The following is a 23636-nucleotide window of genomic DNA, read 5'->3' as shown; positions in this document are numbered from 1 at the left end:
AGGCCTTTGCTCCACTGTCTCCCAGGAGAACATTTTTACCTTAGGGAAGGATGAAAAAATATCTAACATATTGTAATTTTGTTCTATTTTTCTAACCATCTCTAGTATCAAGGGAAAGTTTTCCATTATGTATTTTTCCTTTTTATAAAAGCAATACTTGTTCACTGAAAACCATTTAAGAAATACAGAGAAGCAAAAAGAAGAAAAAAAAATCACTTTCAATCCGCCACTCAGATACAACATATCTGAAAGTTGGTATGGCTTTTTGATGATATTTTTGATTGAAACATTTTTTATGGGTTCATGTTGTATAAACAGTTAAAACTGGAAACATAGTTTTTATGCCACTTGTCAGTCCATTCAGGCAGTTATAACAAAGTATCATAAACTATGTGGCTTATAAACCATAGAAACTTTTTTCTTAGAGTTCTGGGCACTGGGAAGTCCAATATCAAGGTGCTGGCATATTCAGTGTCTGGTGAGGGCTGGAGTTCTGGTTCATAGATGGCAGCTTCTTGCTGTATCCACATGTGGTGGAAGAGCTAGCTGGCTCTCTGGAGTCTCTTTTATAAGGGCACTAATCTCATTCATGAGGGCTCAGCCCTCATGACTTAATCACTTCCTAAAAACCCTATCTCCTAATACCTTGGGAGTTAGGATTTCAACACATGAACTTAGGCGATGCAAATATTTAGACCATAGCACCAATAAATGATTCCACAGCAATCGATTGTATAGCTATACCATAATTTCACCAGTACCACATGGTCAGCATGAAGTTTTGTTTCTTTGAATGTTAATAATATTGGGATAAACATCTCTGTAATTATCTCTGTGTATTCTAATATTTTATGAAAGGGAAGAAATATAAGTGTTAAAAAACTGTTCACCCAAATGTATGAAAGTGAAACAGAAACAAACACTTTGCTCTAAATCAGTAGTTGACAGGCTTTTCTTGTAAAGAGGCAGGTAGTAAATATTTTAGGCTTTGTGGGCCATATGGTCTCTGTCGAAACTACTCAGCTCTGCCATCATAGCACAAAAGCAGCCATAGACAATCCATAAATGAATCAGCATGGCTATGTTTTCAACAAAATTTTATTTATAGACCCTGAAATGTGATTCTCATGTAATTTTCATGTGTCATAAAATAGTCTTCTTCTTTTGATTATTTTCTAATCATTTAGAAATGTGAAAACTACCTTTAGTCTGTGTGCCATACAAAAGCAAGTGACTGGTCCTTTCTTGCTCCAAATCATCCATTCATCCTTAGAGACATAAGTCTACATCTGTTTCTAGCCACAAAGTTACAGAATTGTGAGAATTCTCTTTCCAACCCTTCCTTCTCCTGGATTTACACACACACATGCACGGACATATATTCCTGATTACCCCAAAGTCCTTCCCTAGTAAGCTGGCCACCCTCTCCCAGAGTTCCGTAAGTTCAGAAATTACTTCTATTTTCTTTAATTCTATTTCTTGGAGCATCTGATTATCTGAATGAATTAATTCACATTAAAGAGTGATTAGTAGGGAACAACTGTCCCTTGGAGAATTTCCATCTAAAAGAACATGTACCAGTGAGGCTAATGGAATGTTGGGGAAAACATTTTTGAGTGGCTGGCTACCCAGCTCTTCATTTAGGAAGTTGATTTTGGTATTATAAGGCTTGCCAAGAAGGCTAAGATGACTTATCTACTGGTGCTTACAATCTAATCAGGGAGGCAGAACAATTGTGGTACAAGAAAAAATAAAAATTCAAATCAGAGGCTATTAACTGCCAAGAAAATGATAAAGAAATTAAATGACTAAATTATGATAAGGACAAAAATAATTGCTCAATGTTACCAAGCCTAGGCTGTCAGGGACATTTGTCTGCATGTTGATAGACATAGGACTTTGCCTTCTTCCTCTTATGGATAATGGCTTCGCAATATCCTCAGGGTCTTAAGCCTTTTATCCAGTCGAAGTCACTACTTCCTGGTTTTACTTATGCATAAATGATAAAAAGAAAAATAAAATTTAAACAACTTGAGCTTAGAGGGAGTTCTTGAGCCATTTACTAAATTTCTAGAGATTTGTAAAGCTCCAAACAAAATGCATTCATGAGTCCTTTAGCATATGACTGAACCTGGAAGTTTCACCACTACTGTCCAAGGTAATCCTTGGACAGGCAAAGAGAAATAGGGCAATGGAGGGTTGATGTGAAAGCATTTCCTGCAAAGGTATCCTCTCACCAGGTAGGCAAAGAAAGATAAGTTACCCAGACTTGAAATTGCAAGAGTCTTTTTTCCTGAAAATCACATCCTAAACCCCTGGGGCAGTAAAACCCTTCTCTGAGGTCTCCTAGAAAGGTGGTCTTGGAAAACTAAAACAAGCTTTGACCTAGGGGCTGCCAGCCAGCAGGTTTTCTCTTGTGGCAGTGTTTGCTTGCCATCCATCCAACCCTGACCAGAGGCTTCAAAAGCTGGAGCTCAGCTCTACCCAAAGCATAGGGGATGCTGGGGGACAGGTCTGCCCATGAAATGCCAGGAAACCCCAGAGCTAGGAGAGGTAGCTTAAAGGTCAACATCTGGGCATCAGGGTGCTTCTTAAAGCAAGTGGTGAAAAACACATCTTACCTCCATGTTCTAAAAATTGCTGCCCAAATATCTTTGTCTTTAATCATCCAATTTTCATTTCAAAACCAAGTGCTAATAGGATATCAAAATAATATGCATATTACTAACCCAGGCTATTGGCAACTGCTGCTTGCTGCAAGCCCTTGACATTGCCTCCCTGTATCTAACCATGGTTCTGCTTAGTCTGGCTTCCTGCCTTTTGCAATGGCCAGGGTTTGATGGTTCAGAGAAAGGCAAATTGCCTAGTTAATTAAAATCTGTACTTTTAAAAACATTTTTCTCTTATATTGCCAGGCGAAGTTAAATGGGTACAACTTTCTTTTGAAAGGGCCAAAAATAAATTCTGGGCTTAAACATTGTAGATGAAATTGCTGCCTTAAATTCTAAGTTGCAGAAAAATAAAGGCTTATCATGAAAATTGTTATTTAGCTGTAACTGTGGGGGTGTAGGTACAAAGGGATTATTAACCTCCTTTATTAATGGGTATGTCAGGAACTTTGAAGGATGACCCAGAGTTTGGTGGCCAAACACCAGTGTGTGTTAAATATTCACAGTGAACTCTTCTCCCTTTGGTAATTGTAATTCTATGTCTGTTTCTAGCCTTTCTCACCTTGGTTATAGCACTCTGCTAGGGTCACATGGATTTCCAAAATCAACTGCCAGGGAGTATTCTGAATTCCTGTTGATAAATAAATTATGTTCCAATTACTGGTGCTTTTCTGAAATGTTACTCAATGAAGGAAAAAAAATTAAGCTCATGAGCTCAGCATATCTTGTTTTGCTATCAACTGTATTTCTGTGTCTGTGTTCAAGTAACTAACTCCCCTTGGCAACTCAAAGGAGAGCTTTAGGTAAACAAGTCAAACTATCTTCTTGTTTATACCTTTTTTGGAGAAAAAGTGAGAGTGCTGTAATTTTAAAAAAATTAGAATGGTAACAATGTCATCTTGAATTTACAAAGTGCAGGAGTTCTCAGATCTGTGATTTCAAGTCTTCCAACAACTCTTTTTGGGTGGGAGTAGTCAGGAGTCTGTGCTGTGGTTGAAGCCCAGGCTGGCGATCGGGAGCTGAAATAGAGGCCAGGACTCCTGGCTCCCCGTCCAGACTCTGAGGACCCAGGAGCCTCCATGGGTACACTCAGAGGCCACACTAGATGCAAAAAGAACCATGCACAGAGAAGTGAGAGGGTCTCAAAGGTATGTGTCTCAGCATTTAACAAGGAATTTTACCTGGGAGGTGGTATTCATTCAGAACCTGGCTACAAAGCTTGAAGAAAAAAGAGCCAGAACAACTAAGGAAACCTGTGCCTGCCTTAGAAAGGCAATGAGAAGTCTGTTTGTGTCTTTTGCCCACTTTTTAATGAGGTTAATTGCTTTTTGCTTGTTCAATTGTTTAGGTTTCTTATGAATTCTAGCAATTAGACCTTTGCTGGATATATAGCTTGCAAATATTTTCTCCCATTTCGTAGGTTGTCTGTTTACTCTGTTGATTGTTTCTTTTGTTGTGCAGAAGTTCTTCAGTTTAATTAGGCCCTATTTGCCAATTTTTGTTTTTGTTGCAATTGCTTTTGAGAACTTAGTCATAAATTCTTTCCCAAGGCCAATGCCCAGAATGGTGTTTCCTAAGTTTTCTTCTGGAATTCTTATAGTTTGTGGCCTTACATTTAAATCTTTAATCCATCTTGAGTTAATTTTTGTATATGGTGAAAGGGAGGGGTTCAGTTTCATTCTTCTGCATGTGGATAGCTAGCTATCCCAGCACCATTTATTGCATAAGAAGTCCTTTTCCCATTGCTTATTTTTGTCAACTTTGTTGAAGATCAGATGACATATAAGCAGCCAACAAACAGAAAAAATGCTCAACATCATAATAATCAGAGAAATGCAAATCAAAACCACAATGAAATACCACCTCACACCAGTCAGAATGGCTATTACTAAAAAAAAAAAAAAAAAAAGACAGATACTGGCAAGGCTGCTGAGAAAAGTGAATGCTTATACACTGCTGGTGGGAATGTAAATTAGTCCAGCCACTGCGGAAAGCAGTTTGGAGATTTCTTAAAGAACTTAAAACAGAGCTACATTTGACCCAGGAATACCATTACTGGGTATTTATCCAAAAGAAAATAAATCATTTTACCAAAAAGACACATGCACTTGTATGTTCAGTGCAGCACTATTTACAATAGCAAAGACAGAATTAACCTAGGTGCCCATCAACAGTGGATTGGATAAACAAAATGTGTTATATATGCACCATGGAATACTACACAGCCATTAGAATAATGAAATAATGTTCTTTGAGAAACATGAGTGCAACCTAAGTGAAGTAACACAGAGATAGAAAACCAAATACCACATGTTCTCACTGATAAGTGGGAGCTAAACACTGGGTACTCATGGACATAAAGATGGCAGCAGTAGACTCCGGAGGCCACCAGAATGGGGAGAGAGGGAAGGAGACAAGGGCTGAAAAACTACCTATTGGGTACTATGCTCACTACCTGGGTGATGAGATCATTCATATCTCAAACCTTAGCATCACACAATATACCCACTTAACAAACTTGTACATGTACCCCATGAATCTAAAATAAAAGTTAAAATTATTTCAAAAAGAAGAAAGGCAATGACATGCAACAAGAAGCAGTCAGACTGATATTCACCCCATACCCTGACAACTCCCCTCATTTGTTCTCAATCACACTTGGGGTGCTTCTGCAGGAAGGGAATGGAAGAGGTTTGGCTCTTGGGACCACTTTCTGTGTCTGTGACTATAGATTATAATGTTAATTTCTGGTTTGGTTTTTTGGAGGGTAGGGGGAGAGATTATTTTTCTTTTATTTTTTCTCCTCTCTAGAGCAAAGCTGTTTTTCTCTCATTCGTTTTAAATAATTTCATTGTCAAAGAAAACACAAAAGAGAGTTGAAAGCAATTCAAAATAGGGAATTCTCCACTGGGGAGAAATCAGGGAATAGCATAAAATGGCTTCTTGCCCTTTTCTTCAAATTCCATATTCATATTAACAGCAAAAATTGATGGTTGGGGGGCAACCGTCTGCATCTGTTTTGAATCATCCTTGTTTCCAGGCCTCAGTCTTTTCCCACACTGTTCTCCAAACTGTCATCAGGTTTAATGGCACGGCAGCCTTGGATGCTGCACTCCACCCTCAGAGACCACTCAGAACTCTCAGTGGCCCTGAGTGCTAGATCCTTAGAATTGGAACCATCTTAGAGATCATCTGGTCTTGGAATTTCTTTACCCCCTTCTTTAATAACTTGGATTGAACATTTATAGAACACTTACTATGCACCAAGGAATGTTTTAAGTAGTTTATATATATATTAGCTCATTCATTCATCACACGGCCCTATCAAGTAGGCACCATTATCCCCATTTACAGATGAAAAACTAGGGCACAGAGAGGTTGAGTCATTGACCAGGATGGCCTTCTACAGGGTGGCAGAGCTGCCTTTCCTCGTTACACATTCTACATTCCAGCCAAACGTGCTGTAGGCTCTAGGTCTCCATCTTAGGCCTCTGCTCACTCCTGTTCCTTTTGCCTGGAAAGCCTCCACATCTGGTCCCTCCCCTAAACTCTGCATTGTCCAAATCCTATATAGCCTTCAAAATGAAGGGTGGATGCTGTCTCCTCCAGGGAGCCTCTCCTAATTGCCTTTAGCTAGGGTCAGTCTCCTTATGCTGAAATAGCCAAGTACTTCCATTGTACTGTGTGGCATGTGCCACATTCTGCCCTGCATTCTAGTTATGTATGCATATATTTCATTTTTTTAAACATAATATAAGTTCTCTATGGTAGAATGCATGTGTGATGATCTCCCAGCTCCCAAAGGACCTAGTGCATTCTGTAGCACACATTAGATAACGTCTGCTGCTGTATTTACCACATGGTATGAAAAATGTATGAATGAATATGCACATCATAGGTAACATTGCTTCATGAGCAAATGCCCTCTTTTACACATTGCAATCAGGCTCCTATAAAATTGCATATTTATAAAATGAATATTTACATGTGTTAGTTAAATGCGATGCCGTTTTTCCTAAGTGGGGAGGCATCTGTGTGATGTATAAACTTGCAACAACAGAGCAGCAGATCTGAGGACCCCACGTATACATGTGGGGTGCTATCTGCCTTGGATGAGCTGGTCATTGCATGGCTTCTCTGCATGCTCTTGTGTGAAAGATAGCTTTTCTCTTGAGTCTCTACACTATCATTGCCTTTTCTGGGCCCATGAACTTTTGAACCAGGCAGTGGGGCTCTGCTCAGAGTAACTCTCACCCACCAATGTGTCCACACTGCAAGTGGTATTCACAGGCCACAGAAGCGTCACTGCTTAACCATGAGCCTTGAGACTCAGCCACAGCTCAGGCCACCACCCTCAGGATGCAAAATACTTCCTCCCATATATAAAGCTACACAAAGTCATTATTGATGACACTCAGCCACATGGGTAAACTTATGAAGGAGTACACTTTTTCTAATTTTCATGTAAGTATCAGAGAAACAATCAGGCAGAGAGAGCAATGAACACAAAATATTTTGATCTGATCATTTGACAGGGTCTTAGATAGTAAGCATCAGCTTATAATAGAATTTAAATCACCTCCCAACTTCAGGCTTACATGGTTCACAGTGCAATATTCCCTGAAATCAATAATGTGAGGGTGCTTGATTCTGGCTACGTATCAGATTTCCTGTGGAATTTCACACATAACCACATACACACACACACACACACACACACACACGCACACACACCAGGCTCTCCTCTTGGAAATTCCACAATTCCAAAAAACTGCATGGTTCATTCTGATGTGAAGCCTGGGTTGAGAATTACTGTGACCAAATGAGACACAAAAATAATAGGCCACTCAGTCCCAGGCTGTGTCTTTTGCTGTTGCTGCTTTTTAATCAAAAAGGCTAGAGAGGCATCTCAGTGGGAACATTTGTTCTGCAAGTGACAAGACTTATAATATTTCATAACTATAGAAAACAGCGGGTGGCTATGATTTCAGCAGCCGAAGTAAAACATTTTTCCACCAGCAGAAACCGAAATATATAAAACCCTACATACCCTAAAGAAGAGGAAATATAAATTCAAGATTGTGAAACTTATATTCTGTTTACATTAGAATACCATTAATTAATTATTGACAATAGTTTAGTTTTAAAATAAAACCAGAATGGAGAAGACTCATTATTGCCTGAGACTCTAAGGAAGGCAAACTGTTGTTTACTGAAAAAATTTAATGAACCATAGTCTATAGCCATATGGAAAAGCTAGTACATTATATTTTACAGCATGTAATTGATCTACAATATTATCTTCAATTCATCCTCATTAATTGGCTTTTCCATGAAACAGAAGGGCTTCCCTTTGCCATCTTAGATTTGGCAGATGTGGCTGGATTTCATGCTGTCAGGGTTCATCCTATGTACTCCCCTATAGATGTTCTTTTTCTTTCTGACACTTCACTCACTCCAGAAATGAGCCTTCACACTGTTAACAATACTTTCATATCCCTGTCTACCCTGGAAGTAGATTTTGGTCTCTACCTTTCCAACATAATCAAAGTTTACCAGTCCCATGTTCCTTGATTCCAGAGTACCCTGTTTCCCAGACTCTGTTAAGGAATGTTAAAGTGTTTTGTAGAATAATCTGAGAAAATGGGATCTAATAACAAAATACATCGTATTTCCAGGGTACAGATTTGAGTTCAAAGGGATCTTCTGGCAATAATGCCTTAGCCTAAAAGTGGTACTCTGAAAGTCAGAATTCCAGGCACTCAGAGTTACGGGACTGATGCAGCTTTGGCAAGATGGGTCACTCTCAAATCACATTGCTTAAGCATCTACTTAGTCCACCTATTCCAAGAGTGTTGGCTCATTGGTCCATGTGGTCTCCTAGCACAGAAGGGGGTGAGAACTACAGGCTCCCTCTTTTGGTGTCTAGCACAATCCAGGACTCCCTACCCCTTCTGTTGAGGCTGAGCATCCGGAGTTAACCCAACAGCTCATCGTTCTTTATTTCTCTTCTATACAAGTTCTGGTAATTTTGCTGAAGGCACCATCTCCAAAGGAAGGAACGAATATCCAAAGCAGCCAGTTTTGCTCTTGCTTAACAATTCTGGCCAGAGTCTTGCCACTGGTAAATAACAGGGACTCTTCCTGCTTTATTTCCCATTTCCAAGCACAGTGGGGGAGTTGGGTCCCTGGGGTGGACAAGGGTTAACACATGTACTCATGGCCGGGTGTGGTGGCTCATGCCTGTAATCCCAGCACTTTGGGAGGCCAAGGCAGGTGGATCGCCTAAGGTTAAGAGTTCTAGACCAGCCTGGCCAACATAGTGAAACCCCATCTCTACCAAAATACAAAAATTAGCCAGGCGTGGTGGCTCACACCTGTAATCCCGGCACTTTGGGAGGCTGAGGCGGGTGGATCACTTGAGGTCGGGAGTTCGAGACCAGCCAGACCAACACAGAGAAACCCTGTCTCTACCAAAAAATATAAAATTAGCTGGGTGTGGTGGCACATGCCTCTAATCCCAGCTACTCGGGAGGCTGAGGCAGGAGTATCACTTGAACCTGGGAGGCGGAGGTTGCGGTGAGCCGAGATCATGCCATTGCACTCCAGCCTGGGCAACAAGAGTGAAACTCCATCTCAAATAAATAAATACATAAATAAATAAAAATACAAAAATTATCTGGGCGTGGTGGCGCATGCCTGTAATCCCAGTTACTCAGAAGGCTGAGGCAGGAGAATCGCTTGAACCCAGGAGGCGGAGGTTGCAGTGAGCCGAGATCACGCCACTGCACTCCAGTCAGGGTGACAGAGCAAGACTTCATCTCAAAAACAAACAAACAAAACATGTACTCATTTCTTGTTCTTAGTAAATCTCTGGAGGGGGTATAAGAAATGCCATGAGTTCATCTAGGTTCCATCAGTAATTCACTGTGGCATTCCCATTTCACACACCCTGTTCTGCTGTCCCTCTGAGTATATCTGTATATGCCAAGCCGTTTGGTCTTACTTTTGCTTCAGAAAGTATGGGGATTCTATTCTTGGAAAGGAGAAATGAAAATTTTGTAGAGTTGGGGGTGTGGTTCATATGTATATACATATATATGTGTGTGTGTATGTATATATAGATATATATAGATATATACATACACACATAACATATTTCAAATTGCCATCTTCAATTTTGTACTTACTATATAAAAGTAGTCTGGTATCCAGAAAGGGAGTCAGGGTTTACCTAGATTATTCGCTTTGGGAATGAAGCCCATGAACTCCAGCAGAGAAGACAGAATCAAAACAGCTGGATTTGTCATTAGAAAGCACAAGTTCACCCCTGTCTGGCACAGTCATGTGCTCACTATGGTCTCACAAGGCTGAGGGCAGAGGAAGTGAAGCAAGACCGTTCAGAGGCACAGGAATATATGTGCAGCAGCCAACTGTCGCTGGTACTAACGCAGCTTGCTCTGCTGACATTCATTTGCCTGTTGTCACAGGTACAATTTAGTAATCTGGCAAGTAAGCTTTTTATTTTAAAAGCTGTGGGAGAGGAGCTAAAAATTCTAGATATATTTTGAAATTAGGATTTACTTGTCTTTGCTTCTACTTATTCACATTCTTCAGGAAAAGGTGAATGCTAAAATCTAAGAAGAAAGTCAGCATGTTTCTTTGGCTGCATTAGAGGCTACCTTACAAATACCCTCTCTTTGTCAGAAGGGAAATCTGGAGCTGTTCGCTAGGGCAGTGTTGTAGAGTCCCTTGCCTACTCTCCTCACCCATATGACTTCCTTCTGCAGGTGCAGGTATGTTGACATCTCATCAGTTACACCAAGGGCGCTGCAATGAAATGTAGCTCGTCAGGATGCCATAAAAAATAAGAAGGTGGTTTAGGTAAAAACTACAAAAGGCATTGTTTACTAAACTGAGTGACAAAATAACATCATATAACCATCAGCTCTGCCTATATCCCTTTCCTCTCACATCAAAGACTGAGCTGACTCAGATAGGGAAGCCTTAAAAATAGGTGCTACAATGAGGAATGCACAGGTTTTGTCTTTCGTTGCACTTCATATATTTTTAACAAAGGGCATATATTTAAAAAAATCATGTGTAAGATATTTTGTTAATTTTAAATGAACATTTAAAAATAGAAATTGTGGCTTCTACAAAAATCAGAACTTTGCTTTGATATGTACATACAGATTAAAAATTTAACCCTATTTGCTGTCATCTAAAGGAATGTGTTAAGACTCTAAGGCTGAATTACAGTTACCATGGAAACCAAAAAATGTAACCATTATGATTTAGGAGCCTCTAGATTCTCAATAATTTGTTGTTTGAAGAAGGGCAATTAAATTTTTAATTAAATGAGTAGAACACAAGTAATTTTACAGGAAATTTATTACATTGTGTTCAAATGTCATCTAATGTGTTCCTTGATGCTCTTTGGGTAATTTTTTCAGCAATTGCTGGCAAGTTTTTGAGAGATAGGTTAGAATATTTATTGAGCACCTATTACTTATTTAAACATTGTACAGGGCTCCAGGGATGGGAAGGATAACATATAAATACATCGTCTCAATACACGAGAAATTTTAATTTAGTTCAGATAATTTTTAAAACACACACAATAACCCAAATGCCTTTACAGAGCTATAGTTCAGCAACAAGGCATCCTAAACATATTTTGATCAAAGGACTCTGAACCGGGGACAGAGAGAGCCAGTCAAAGGGGTCTAAAACTTTCAATGGAGCTGAATTTTAAATCAAGCTTTTTTGTAAATCACAATTTCCTCTCTGATCACAAAAGCAATGTGTGCTAATTGTTGAACATTTGAAAATATGAAAATTTCAGAAGAGAAAATTAAAACCAGCTGTAATTCCAACTCCTATATTAACTTTTTGGTGTATTTGTAATAGTAATTTTTTTCCTATGGAGTATATATAGGTATGGGCAGTTGTCACTTTGCATGATAGTATGAGACTGCAAAAATGACCATGAAAGCTAGAATCATGCAAAGTGATTTTAACAATCAGTGGAGAAAATCCAATTGTTCTGTAACCTTTAAAATTATTTTGTCATTAAACTCTCTTACTGTTGTTTATAAATGTATAAGAAAATAAAAAACAGTGGCCGGATGTGGTGGCTCACGCCTGTAATTGCAGCACTTTGGGAGGGTGGATCATGAAGTCAGGAGTTTGAGACCAGTCTTGCCAACATGGTGAAACCCCCTCTCTACTAAAAACACAAAAGTTAGCTGGGCATGGTGGTGTGCACCTGTAATCTGAGCTAATTGGGAGGCTGAGGCAGGAGAATTGCTTGAACCCAGAAGGCAGAGGTTGCAGTGAGCTGAGATTGTGCCACTGCACTCCAGCCGACTTGGAAAAAAGAAAGAAAAGAAAAAAACAGTAAAATTAATCTTTAGTACTCTGAATTTAAAATATAGAAATGTTGAGAATTAAAGTGTTTTATTTCTTTGTAAAAAAACTTACCAGAAATAGTTTGAATAATGCTGGTCTATCTTTCATTGTACAATTTACAATGTGGAGCAAGCATCTTTTTTGCAGATTGTCATACTTCTAAGTCTGGATCAGCTTCCAGCACTTTGTCCTTTGTACTTTCAATGAGGTGAACTATCTCTGATAGTTGTTTTTTTTTTTTTTTTTTTTGCCAGCATCACTTCTTCTGTGTGTTTTCAACACCACCACATACTTCCAGAAGGGCTGCCTTTACCTAATTTACACAAAGACGCAGTATAGACTGGCCTTGGCCCTGATCAACATGATGGATTCTCACCATAGCCCTCAGAGGTGACAGAGAAGTTATGATTGCTCCAATTTTGTACTAAAACAAAACAAAACAAAATGAACCAAAAAAACCCCACAGCAGCTGCCATTGGGTCAGTGATGTATCTAAGCTGAGAATGAATTGGTGAGATAAAGATGTAGTTAAGGAAGGTATTAGAATCCAGGCTGAGCAGGTTTCATTTGAAGAAAAAGGCAACAGGGGACTGCGAGGTATATATAAATCAGGCTACACATTAACTTCCACAGAGTAAAACAGTAAGTCACAGCTGTCCACCTGGAAGAGATTGCTCTGGGCAGCTTCATACCTTCCAACCAGTTAAATTATTTCTTCTCCAAAACTTTGGTCACTTTTTGCATTTGGATCAGATCTTTGGAGACATCTCCATTTCCCTTGAGGAGTAAATATACAGCCACCAGGATTTTTAAAAAGTGAGTCTGAAAGCAAATATCCCTTCACCTCACTGTCTTTTGTAATTGAACTTTACAGACCCCTTTTAGAGAGTTGTAATTACCGTTGTTACTGTTCTGAGAGTATCTGGGCCTAGGATTTTTGAGTTCTAAGCCACACAGTCTGTGCTCTTACTTGACAGAGAAAATGCTGTTGCATAAACCAGATCCTTCAGATATTAGGGACTCAGGGGTTTAACTTTCCTGGGTGAATTTGGCATTTCTTCTTGGATTTACAAGATTTAGAGGAACACTTGTAAAAAAAAAAAAATAGCTGGGTACAAACTAATTAACCCTGCCTCCAAAAATAGCCAAATGATATTGGTAGGCGTTTAAAAACAAAAACAAACCAAAAAAATCCCAGAGGCTGCCTCTGAGAAATAGAACTTGAAAAATAGTTCTCTGGTCAAACGTTTGGAAAAATCTAAACATCATTCTGCCTCTTTGGAGCGTCATGACACTCTCGGAGACTCCTTCCTTGTAGGTAAGAAATGTTTTCAATTTATTGGGAATTACAGCCCTATTGTTTTCTGTATTTTTAGACAAGGTGAGAAATCCAACATTAACAAAACTTTTAAAAAAATTCTCACTTTCCTGATTTTTTTTTTTTTTTTTTTTGAGTTTCACTCTTGTTGCCCAGGCTGGAGTGCAGTAGGGGGATCTTGGCTCACCACAACCTCCGCCTCACAGGTTCAAGCGATTCTCCTGCCTAAGCCTCCTGCGTAGCTGGAATTACAGGCACCTGCCACCGTGCCCCACTAATTTTTGTATTTTTAGTAGGATAGGGTTTCGCCATGTTGGCCAGGCTGGTCTCGAACTCCTGACCTTAGGTGATCCACCCGCCTTAGCCTCCCAAAGCACTGGGATTACACGCATGAGCCACCATGCACAGCCTCATTTACGTGATCATTTATTGATATCTGAACTAACTTGTGTTCTATGGAACTTGTTTTAAGAAATGCTGGACCATGGCCATGGACACAGTTGGGTATGCACAGCTAACTCTATTTGAACTCAGAGCTACTTCCTGTCCCCAACTCCAGAACCAGAGGGGTAGTAACACAAAATGAGCCAGGAATGATCAGCCTCTCTGGCTGAGGCTGGGAGTAGCATTTTCATCCCTCAGTGGAGAGTGTTTTGTGTATGTGAAATGAGGAGTGTGAGGACAAGCAGATGGGGCTGTGTTCTCCCTCACCCTTCTTCAACCCAAGCAGATCTGCTTTGATCTGCCTTAGATGTTGCAGTTTCTTGCAAGGTTTCATTAGAAAAATAAAAAAGATTCCATCAGCAAAAAAAAAAAAAAAACCAACCAAAACAAAACAATAGTGGGTGGTGGTGTTTTAAAATCTGTACATGGAGCAAAAATCTAGGAGTGATAAATACTCTCTGGGATCTTCTATAGTCACTTATCCTCTGGTTTTCCCATCTGTAAAATGGGATTGACAATGCTATAGGGACTAAAAACTCTTTTTGGAAAAGAATGAAAGCTTGCTCCATACTTAATTCAAGGTAGAATGTGAGCAGGTAGAGAAGGACAGGAAGGAAAGGAAATATTTGTCATTTTTCAGCTCTCTATCATCTGAAACCTCCTCCCATTATCAACTGTGAGATAGAAGGTCAACTGCATGTTCCCATGGGGGTTTAATATCAGAGTGAGTGACCCAGAGAAGCCTGGACAGTTTAGGGCTCATGGTGGTCATGGTGCAGCCACTGCTCAGTGACACGGCATCAGCCATGGCGCATAGTCCCCAGAAATGGCAGTGACCAAGCCACACTGTTCATGTGGCATGAGACTTTATGAGTTTCCTTTGTCCCCTGTGTGGGTTTTGTGTCTGATTCTCTGGCCTTTCCATGAGTCTGTGAGCCTGTCTTTGTTCTTTGATTTAATGCTTTACAGTTTAAGTTAGACAGAATTCTTTCAAGTGAGAACTGTTAGGCATAGATGGTGGCATATCAGAGTGTGAGGTTGGGGCAGCCTGGGATGGAAGTCATTTTAGGAGATCTAAAACTGTCCTCATGTGAGCATTCAAGCCGATCACTAAAATTTGTCTCAAAGGGAATGGGAGAACCATGTTCCCTGTTTGGGTCATATTCCTGTAGATGTAGAAGATATTTCAGCAGGGGAGGGTATTTCTGCTCCTTGTATTTATAATTTATAACTTTCTTACACAATCAAGTAGAGACCTGCAGAACACCTATTTTTCTTTTAAACTTCTCTCTGTGCTAGTTTTGTTAGGATCTAATAAAAATTCATCTTTTAACATGTCTAAAACAAAATTACAAGAGAGAATATGAAATAGCACAGTAATACAGACTATAGTAATGCCAGAGAACATAATGAAAACGAAAGAAAATATGGGGGAAAAATAGCTAAAATCCTAACCCAAACAGCACTTGACTCTCAGGGGTCAGGGGAATTCATTTCCATCGTGCTGTAATCCTAAACTTTTTCTTGTTCTATTGAATGCACAGAACAGTGATAAGAACGTCATTGCTGTTAATGTCAGTAGGAAGGACCCTCAAGGTTACTTTCATGGACAGGGACCACTTGTTTCTTTTTCATATTTTAATTTTATACTTAAGTATTTTTACAGTTAATGTAGCTTAACTATTCAAAGCAAAACACTGAAAATGTCTAGATGGGTCTGCACAACCCCATAAACAGATAGGCTTGGTCCTGGCCTTTTTATTAGCTCTTAGTAAGATTACACATGCAAGCATCCCCACCCCAGTGAAAATGCCCTCTAGATCACCCAGATCAAAAGCAGCAGGTATCAAGCACACACAAACGCAGCTCAGAACACCTTACTCAACCACACCCCCACGGGAAACAGCAGTGATAAATCTTTAATAATAAATGAAAGTTTAACTAAGCTATACTAATATTTAGGGCTGGTCAATTTTGCACCAGCCACCGCGGCCATACAATTAACCCAAGCTAATAAAACTTGGTGTAAAGAGTGTTTAAGGTCTGCCCTCAATAAAGCTAAACTCCATCTAAGAGGAGGTGACACTCAGAGGTGTCACTGCTACCTCATCTGTATTTTCAGAGAAGCCACCTCAATCTACTACTAAAATTTAGCTGCAGGTATAAAAATAGACACATAGATCAATGGAACAGAATAGGGAACCCAGAAATAAAGCCACGTACCTAACAACTAACTGATCTTTGGCAAAGTCATCAAAAATATATACTGGGAAAACGACACCCTATTCAACAAATGTTGCTGGAAAAATTGCATAGCCACATGCAGAAGAATAAAACCGGCCCCATACCTCTCACCATAGAAAAAGATGAACTTGGGCCAGGAGTGATGGCTCATGGCCATAACCCCAGCACTTTGAGAAGCCAAAGCAGGAGGTTCACTTGAGCCCAGGAGTTTAAGACCAGCCTGGGCAAAATGGCAACATCGCAAGACTCTGTCTCTGAAAAAGTTTTTTTTTTTTTAATTAGCTAAGTGTGGTGGTGCATGCCTGTGGTCCCAGCTACTTAGGAGATGGAGGCGGGAGGATTGCTTGAGTCCAGGAGGTTGAGGCTGCAGTGAGCCATGTTGATGCCACTGCACTCCAGCCTGGGTAACAGAGCAAGATGCCATGTCCAAAATAACGATGATAATACTAATAATAATAAGATAAAGTAAAGACCTAAACATAAGACATGAAACCATAAAAATCCTAGAAGAAAACCCAGGAAATATTCTTCTGGACATTGCCCAAGGCAAATAATTTTTTAGCAAGTCCTCAAAAGCAAATGCAACAAAAACAAAAATAGACAAATGAGAGTTAATTAAATTAAAAGGCTTCTGCACAGCAAAAAGAAACAATCAAGACAGTAGATGGACTACAGTATGGGAAAAATATTTGCAAACTATGGATCCAACAAAGGGCTAGTACCCAGAATCCGTAAGGAATTCAAACAGCTCAAGAAGAAAAACAACCCCTTTAAAAAGTGGGCAAAGGACATCAACAGGCATTTTTCAAAAGAAGTCATAGATGTGGCCAAGAAACATATGAAAAAATGTTCAGCATCACTAATAACCAGAGACATGCAAATTGAAACCACAATGAGGTATCATCTTATACCAGTCAGAATGATTATTGTTAAAAAGTCTAAAAGCAACAGAAGTTGGTGAGGTTGTGGAGAAAAGGGAATGATTATACACTGTCGGTGGGAATGTAAATTAGTACAACCTTTATAGAAAACAGTATGGAGATTTCTCAAAAACTTAGGATAGACCTACCATTTAAACCAGCACTCCCATGACTGGGTGTATACCCAAAAGGAAAGAAATTATTATATCAAAAAGACACCTGCATTGTATATTTATTGCAGTATTATTCACAATAGCAAAATCATGGAATCAATCCAAGTACCCATCAACAAAGGTTTGATAAAGAAAATGGTATATATATATATATATATATACACACACACACACACACACACACACACACATACATACCATGGCATACTATTCAGCCATAAAAAGAATAAAATAATGTCTTTTGCAGCAACATGGATGGAACTAGAAGCCATTATCCTAAGTGAAATGACTCAGAAACAGAAAGTCAAATATTGCATATTCTCACTCACAAGTGGGAGGTAAATAATGGGTATACATGAACATACAGAGTGAAATAATAGACATTGGAGACTATGAAAGGTGAGAGGGTGGGAATTGGGCAAGGGGTTAAAAATTACCTATTTTATAAAGTTTATAACCTTCAATCCTTACAACATGCAAGACAGGTATTCCTATCTTACAGATGAGGAAACCAAGACTCAGTTGTTATTTGATCTAAAGTCACATAGCTTATAAATGTGAAACCTGGATTTGAAACTAGGTTCAGCTGCCTCTCAAGTCTGCTTTCAATCCCTTCTTGGTCTTGCTTCAGAAGCAGATAATTTATAATCTGCTAAATCTGAGATTTCTTGGGTAAACAATTAAATTGTAAACACTTACATTGGGTAAACACTTAAATTGTAGCCTAATCACAATCTCAGGTTGTGAGATTGCATAAAAAAGGAGAAAGGGGTCACTCCCTCCCTCCCCTGGGACAAATTTAAGTCGTATGTCGATATGTGTGAAGGTGAAAGATGGTTTACTGGGGAGAGACTCAGATGTGGTAAGGAACTGGGGGCCTAGGATAGCTTTGCTGGAGAAACAGGAGAAGCTTCTAGGGGAGAAAATAACGTGTTAATGTTAAAATAGCAGTCACAGGAACAGGGTGCCTGGTGGAAAGGAAGAACTCCATCTTGCCAGGCTGTCCTAGAGACAAAACACCCTGAAACGATAACGCAGCAAAGGGGAATGATAGGATGGCAACAATGACGGCTACTGTGTATTGAGTGTTCACTACGTGCAAGGACCATTCCAAGGGCTTTATGTGTATTAACTTATTTAATATTCACATTCTTGCTAGAAGGTAAGTACTGATCACAATATCTTTTTATGAATGAGGAAACTGAGCCACAAAGAATTAATTCTAAAAAGAATTAAATTTGCCCAAGTCACAGAAGCGTTGTAGAACCAGAATTCAAATTTAGGCCATTTGCTTTCAGAGCTTATACCCTTTACCACTATAATTTACAGACTCTGAGGAAAGTGAACACGTATGAAACTGATTGGCAGTGAAAGAAACTAAGAAAAGGAAAGCCCAGGATGGAGCCTAATGGATATTAAAGCAAAACTGAGTTCAATTTCATCTGTGCTGACAAGGACTTGCTCACATGCTGATGATGGTGGCAACTGCTTAATGGAAAAATTGCAAAGGGCCTTGGAATGTGATCATCATGTTACACAAGGTACCACACAGAAGTAATTATAATAAAGCCAACTCCCTCTCACAGGTACCAAACCTGAACTGATGCTGTTTATGCCCAAGTGGTACCATTACCCAGTTTCCCTATTTCTGCCAAAGCTATGCCAGCTTGGAGGCAACTTAGCTCCTTTATTATTGATATCCTATCATGCTTTCTCAATCCTCTCTGGAAAATTCTACTATTTTCACTGAGCCCAGTGTACCTCTTGTACTTCACTTGGATTTTGCAATAATGCCTCACAGGTCACCTTGCCTCTTGTCTCTCCCTTCCAGGCTGAACCAAATGCCTCTGCCAGGAGAATCCTTCAGAGTGTCCTAGAACATTGGAAATAGGCTTAAAGCTTAAATGATGAATCAGAAGAGTTATGCTGTATTCTAATGCTGCCACGAGGTGAGTGACACTGGGAGTCATTTCAACACTCTAGATCTTTAGATTCTACAAATATACAAGGAGGAGTTGACATTGATGCTGTCTAAGGTCCTTCTAGTGTTGTAAGTATATGAATGCACTAATGAATGAATTCCTTGCTTGTATACCTGCCTATGGATTTCTGTTTCAAACTTTAAACCTGGTGCTCAAGGCTCTATATAAAAGTTTTCTCACACCATTTTACAAGATGGCTATTCCTCCTATTATGTCTTATTCATTTCTAATCCCAGCTTCTCTTTCTGCTATTCTTGCTTCCTAAAAAATCCAATTCCATCCTCTTCACGGCCCAAACCTTAGGCCATCATTAAGGTTCTGCACCAGAACCAAGTCTTCCATTGACAGCTTTCCTGAGTGACTTCAGGCTGCACCATTGTAATTCTTCAGAAAGTGTGTACACATGGTAGCCAAAGAGCCTCGGCCCTGGAACCAGACTGCCTGGAGTCAAATCCTTGCTCTGCTACTTACGAGCTGCTGGTTAGTTAACCCTTCTATGCCTCAGATTCACCATTTGTAAAATGGATTGTAAGAGTGGCTACTTGGTAAGATTGTTGTGAAGTTTAATATATGTGTTAATATATGTAAAACACATGGAAGAGCTCCAGGTACATAGTAAGTGCTCTGTAAATATCATCTATTATTATTATTGCAACTACATTTCACACATTTTAAATAAATCTTAAGAATTAAATTGTTTCGTGCATGTAGATAATGTTTCCCCAAGTAAACAGCAAGGATCTTCGCTATTTTCTATGATTTCATGTCCTGGCAAGGGAATTCAAAGCATCACAGCAGCTATTCCTAAGCCAACAAACAAACCTATTCTAAACAAACACCTGAAGACAGTAAGGAAGGCCTTACCTGGTGCACTGCAACTTTAAACCATTTTAGTTTGGCAAATAAAGAGAATTATGACACAAACAAACATAATAAAGACCCTGCAGCTGCAGCCACTGGCTTCTCCTTAATGTCTTGGTTTCTTTCTGACTCTTTGTAGATGAATTCTAAGAGTTGGGAATGAGAATTTCTAATGGATTTACTGGCACTACTTTATATAATTCAATACATAATAAAATGAAAATCTTTTGAAAATGCATATAAGTGCCATCATGTTGAGGCAATTATTGCAGGAAAGGTGAGAAAGTAAAAACTATGTGTGGAATAAAATGATAAAATATTCTTTTTTTTAAATATATTCATTTTATTTATTTTATTTTATTTTATTTTTATTATACTTTAGGTTTTAGGGTACATGTGCACAATGTGCAGGTTTGTTACATATGTATCCATGTGCCATGTTGATTTCCTGCACCCATTAACTCATCATTTAGCATTAGGTATATCTCCTAATGCTGTCCCTCCCCCCTCCCCCCACCCCACAACCATCCCCGGAGTGTGATGTTCCCCTTCCTGTGTCCATGAGTTCTCATTGTTCAATTCCCACCTATGAGTGAGAACATGCGGTGTTTGGTTTTTTGTCCTTGCGATAGTTTACTGAGAATGATGTTTTCCAGTTTCATCCATGTCCCTACAAAGGACACGAACTCATCATTTTTTATGGCTGCATAGTATTCCATGGTGTATATGTGCCACATTTTCTCAATCCAGTCTATTGTTGTTGGACATTTGGGTTGGTTCCAACTCTTTGCTATTGTGAATAGTGCCGCAATAAACATACGTGTGCATGTGTTTTTATAGCAGCATGATTTATAGTCCTTTGGGTATATACCCAGTAATGGGATGGCTGGGTCAAATGGTATTTCTAGTTCGAGATCCCTGAGGAATCGCCACACTGACTTCCACAATGGTTGAACTAGTTTACAGTCCCACCAACAGTGTAAAAGTGTTCCTATTTCTCCACATCCTCTCCAGCACCTGTTGTTTCCTGCTTTTTTAATGATGGCCATTCTAACTGGTGTGAGATGGTATCTCACTGTGGTTTTGATTTGCATTTCTCTGATGGCCAGTGATGATGAGCATTTCTTCATGTGTTTTTTGGCTGCATAAATGTCTTCTTTTGAGAAGTGTCTGTTCATGTCCTTTGCCCAATTTTTGATGGGGTTGTTTGTTTTTTTCTTGTAAATTTGTTTGAGTTCATTGTAGATTCTGGATATTAGCCCTTTGTCAGATGAGTAGGTTGCAAAAATTTTCTCCCATTCTGTAGGTTGCCTGTTCACTCTGATGGTAGTTTCTTTTGCTGTGCAGAAGCTCTTTAGTTTAATTAGATCCCATTTGTCAATTTTGGCTTTTGTTGCCATTGCTTTTGGTGTTTTAGACATGAAGTCCTTGCCCACGCCTATGTCCTGAATGGTATTGCCTAGGTTTTCTTGTAGGATTTTAATGGTTTTAGGTCTAACATTTAAGTCTTTAATCCATCTGGAATTAATTTTTGTATAAGGTGTAAGGAAGGGATCCAGTTTCAGCTTTCTACATATGGCTAGCCAGTTTTCCTAGCACCATTTATTAAATAGGGAATCCTTTCCCCATTTCTTGTTTTTGTCAGGTTTCAGATAGTTGTAGATATGCAGCATCATTTCTGAGGGCTCTGTTCTGTTCCATTGATCTATGTCTCTGTTGTGGTACCAGTACCATGCTGTTTTGGTTACTGTAGCCTTGTAGTATAGTTTAAAGTCAGGTAGCGTGATGCCTCCAGCTTTGTTCTTTTGGCTTAGGATTGACTTGGTGATGCGGGCTCTTTTTTGGTTCCATATGAACTTTAAAGTAGTTTTTTCCAATTCTTTGAAGAAAGTCATTGGTAGCTTGATGGGGATGGCATTGAATCTATAAATTACCTTGGGCAGTATGGCCATTTTCACGATATTGATTCTTCCAACCCATGAGCATGGAATGTTCTTCCATTTGTTTGTATCCTCTTTTATTTCATTGAGCAGTGGTTTGTAGTTCTCCTTGAAGAGGTCCTTCACATCCCTTGTAAGTTGGATTCCTAGGTATTTTATTCTCTCTGAAGCAATTGTGAATGGGAGTTCACTCATGATTTGGCTCTCTGTTTGTCTGTTATTGGTGTACAAGAATGCTTGTGATGTTTGTAGATTGATTTTGTATCCTGAGACTTTGCTGAAGTTGCTAATCAGCTTAAGGAGATTTTGGGCTGAGACAATGGGGTTTTCTAGATATACAATCATGTCATCTGCAAACAGGGACAATTTGACTTCCTCTTTTCCTAATTGGATACCCTTTATTTCCTTCTCCTGCCTGATTGCTCTGGCCAGAAATTCCAGCACTATGTTGAATAGGAGCGGTGACAGAGGGCATCCCTGTCTTGTGCCAGTTTTCAGAGGGAATGCTTCGGAAGTAAAGCTCTCCTCAGCAAATGTAAAAGAACAGAAATTATAACAAACTGTCTCTCAGACCACAGTGTAATCAAACTAGAACTCAGGATTAAGAAACTCACTCAAAACCGCTCAAGTACATGGAAACTGAACAACCTGCTCCTGAATGACTATTGGGTACATAATGAAATGAAGGCAGAAATAAAGATGTTCTTTGAAACCAATGAGAACAAAGACACAACATACCATAATCTCTGGGACACGTTCAAAGCAGTGTGTAGAGGGAAATTTATAGCACTAAATGCCCACAAGAGAAAGCAGGAAAGATCCAAAATTGACACCCTATCATCAAAATTAAAAGAACTAGAAAAGCAAGAGCAAACACATTCAAAAGCTAGCAGAAGGCTAGAAATAACTAAAATCAGAGCAGAACTGAAGGAAATAGAGACACAAAAAACGCTTCAAAAAATTAATGAATCCAGGAGCTGGTTTTTTGAAAAGATCAACAAAATTGATAGACTGCTAGCAAGACTAATAAAGAAGAAAAGAGAGAAGAATCAAATAGATGCAATAAAAAATGAAAAAGGGGATATCACCACCGATCCCACAGAAATACAATCTACCATCAGAGAATACTACAAACACCTCTATGCGAATAAACTAGAAAATCTAGAAGAAATGGATAAATTCCTCGACAAATACACCCTCCCAAAACTAAATCAGGAAGAAGTTGAATCTCTGAATAGACCAATAACAGGTTCTGAAATTGTGGCAATAATCAATAGCTTACCAACCAAAAGAGTCCAGGACCTGATGGATTCACAGCTGAATTCTACCAGAGGTACAAGGAGGAACTGGTACCATTCCTTCTGAAACTATTCCAATAGATAGAAAAAGAGGGAATCCTCCCTAACACATTTTATGAAGCCAGCATCGTCCTGATACCAAAGCCTGGCAGAGACATAACCAAAAAAGAGAATTTCAGACCAATATCCTTGATGAACATTGATGCAAAAATCCTCAATAAAATACTGGCAAACCGAATCCAGCAGCACATCAAAAAGCTTATCCACCATGATCAAGTGGGCTTCATCCCTGGGATGCAAGGCTGGTTCAACATACGCAAATCAATAAATGTAATCCAGCATATAAACAGAACCAAAGACAAAAACCACATGA

The 23636-nt window shown here is 39.3% G+C and overlaps 1 long non-coding RNA gene across 1 annotated transcript in view; it reads left to right on the top strand.

Moving 5' to 3' along the window:
- LOC105739263 overlaps window positions 1–23636 on the top strand; it is a 93669-nt gene that overhangs the window by 34927 nt on the left and 35106 nt on the right. Inside the window, exons 2-3 of the long non-coding RNA XR_004029630.1 lie at window positions 18512–18723; window positions 19014–19131. This is a non-coding gene — a long non-coding RNA (uncharacterized LOC105739263). The remainder of the gene's footprint in view (window positions 1–18511; window positions 18724–19013; window positions 19132–23636) is intronic.

Source organism: Nomascus leucogenys, chromosome 1a (assembly GCF_006542625.1).
Source record: "Nomascus leucogenys isolate Asia chromosome 1a, Asia_NLE_v1, whole genome shotgun sequence".
Taxonomy (NCBI): domain Eukaryota; kingdom Metazoa; phylum Chordata; class Mammalia; order Primates; family Hylobatidae; genus Nomascus; species Nomascus leucogenys.
The sequence above is the reverse complement of the archived record's forward strand: the minus strand, read 5'-3'. Positions and strand labels throughout refer to the sequence as shown.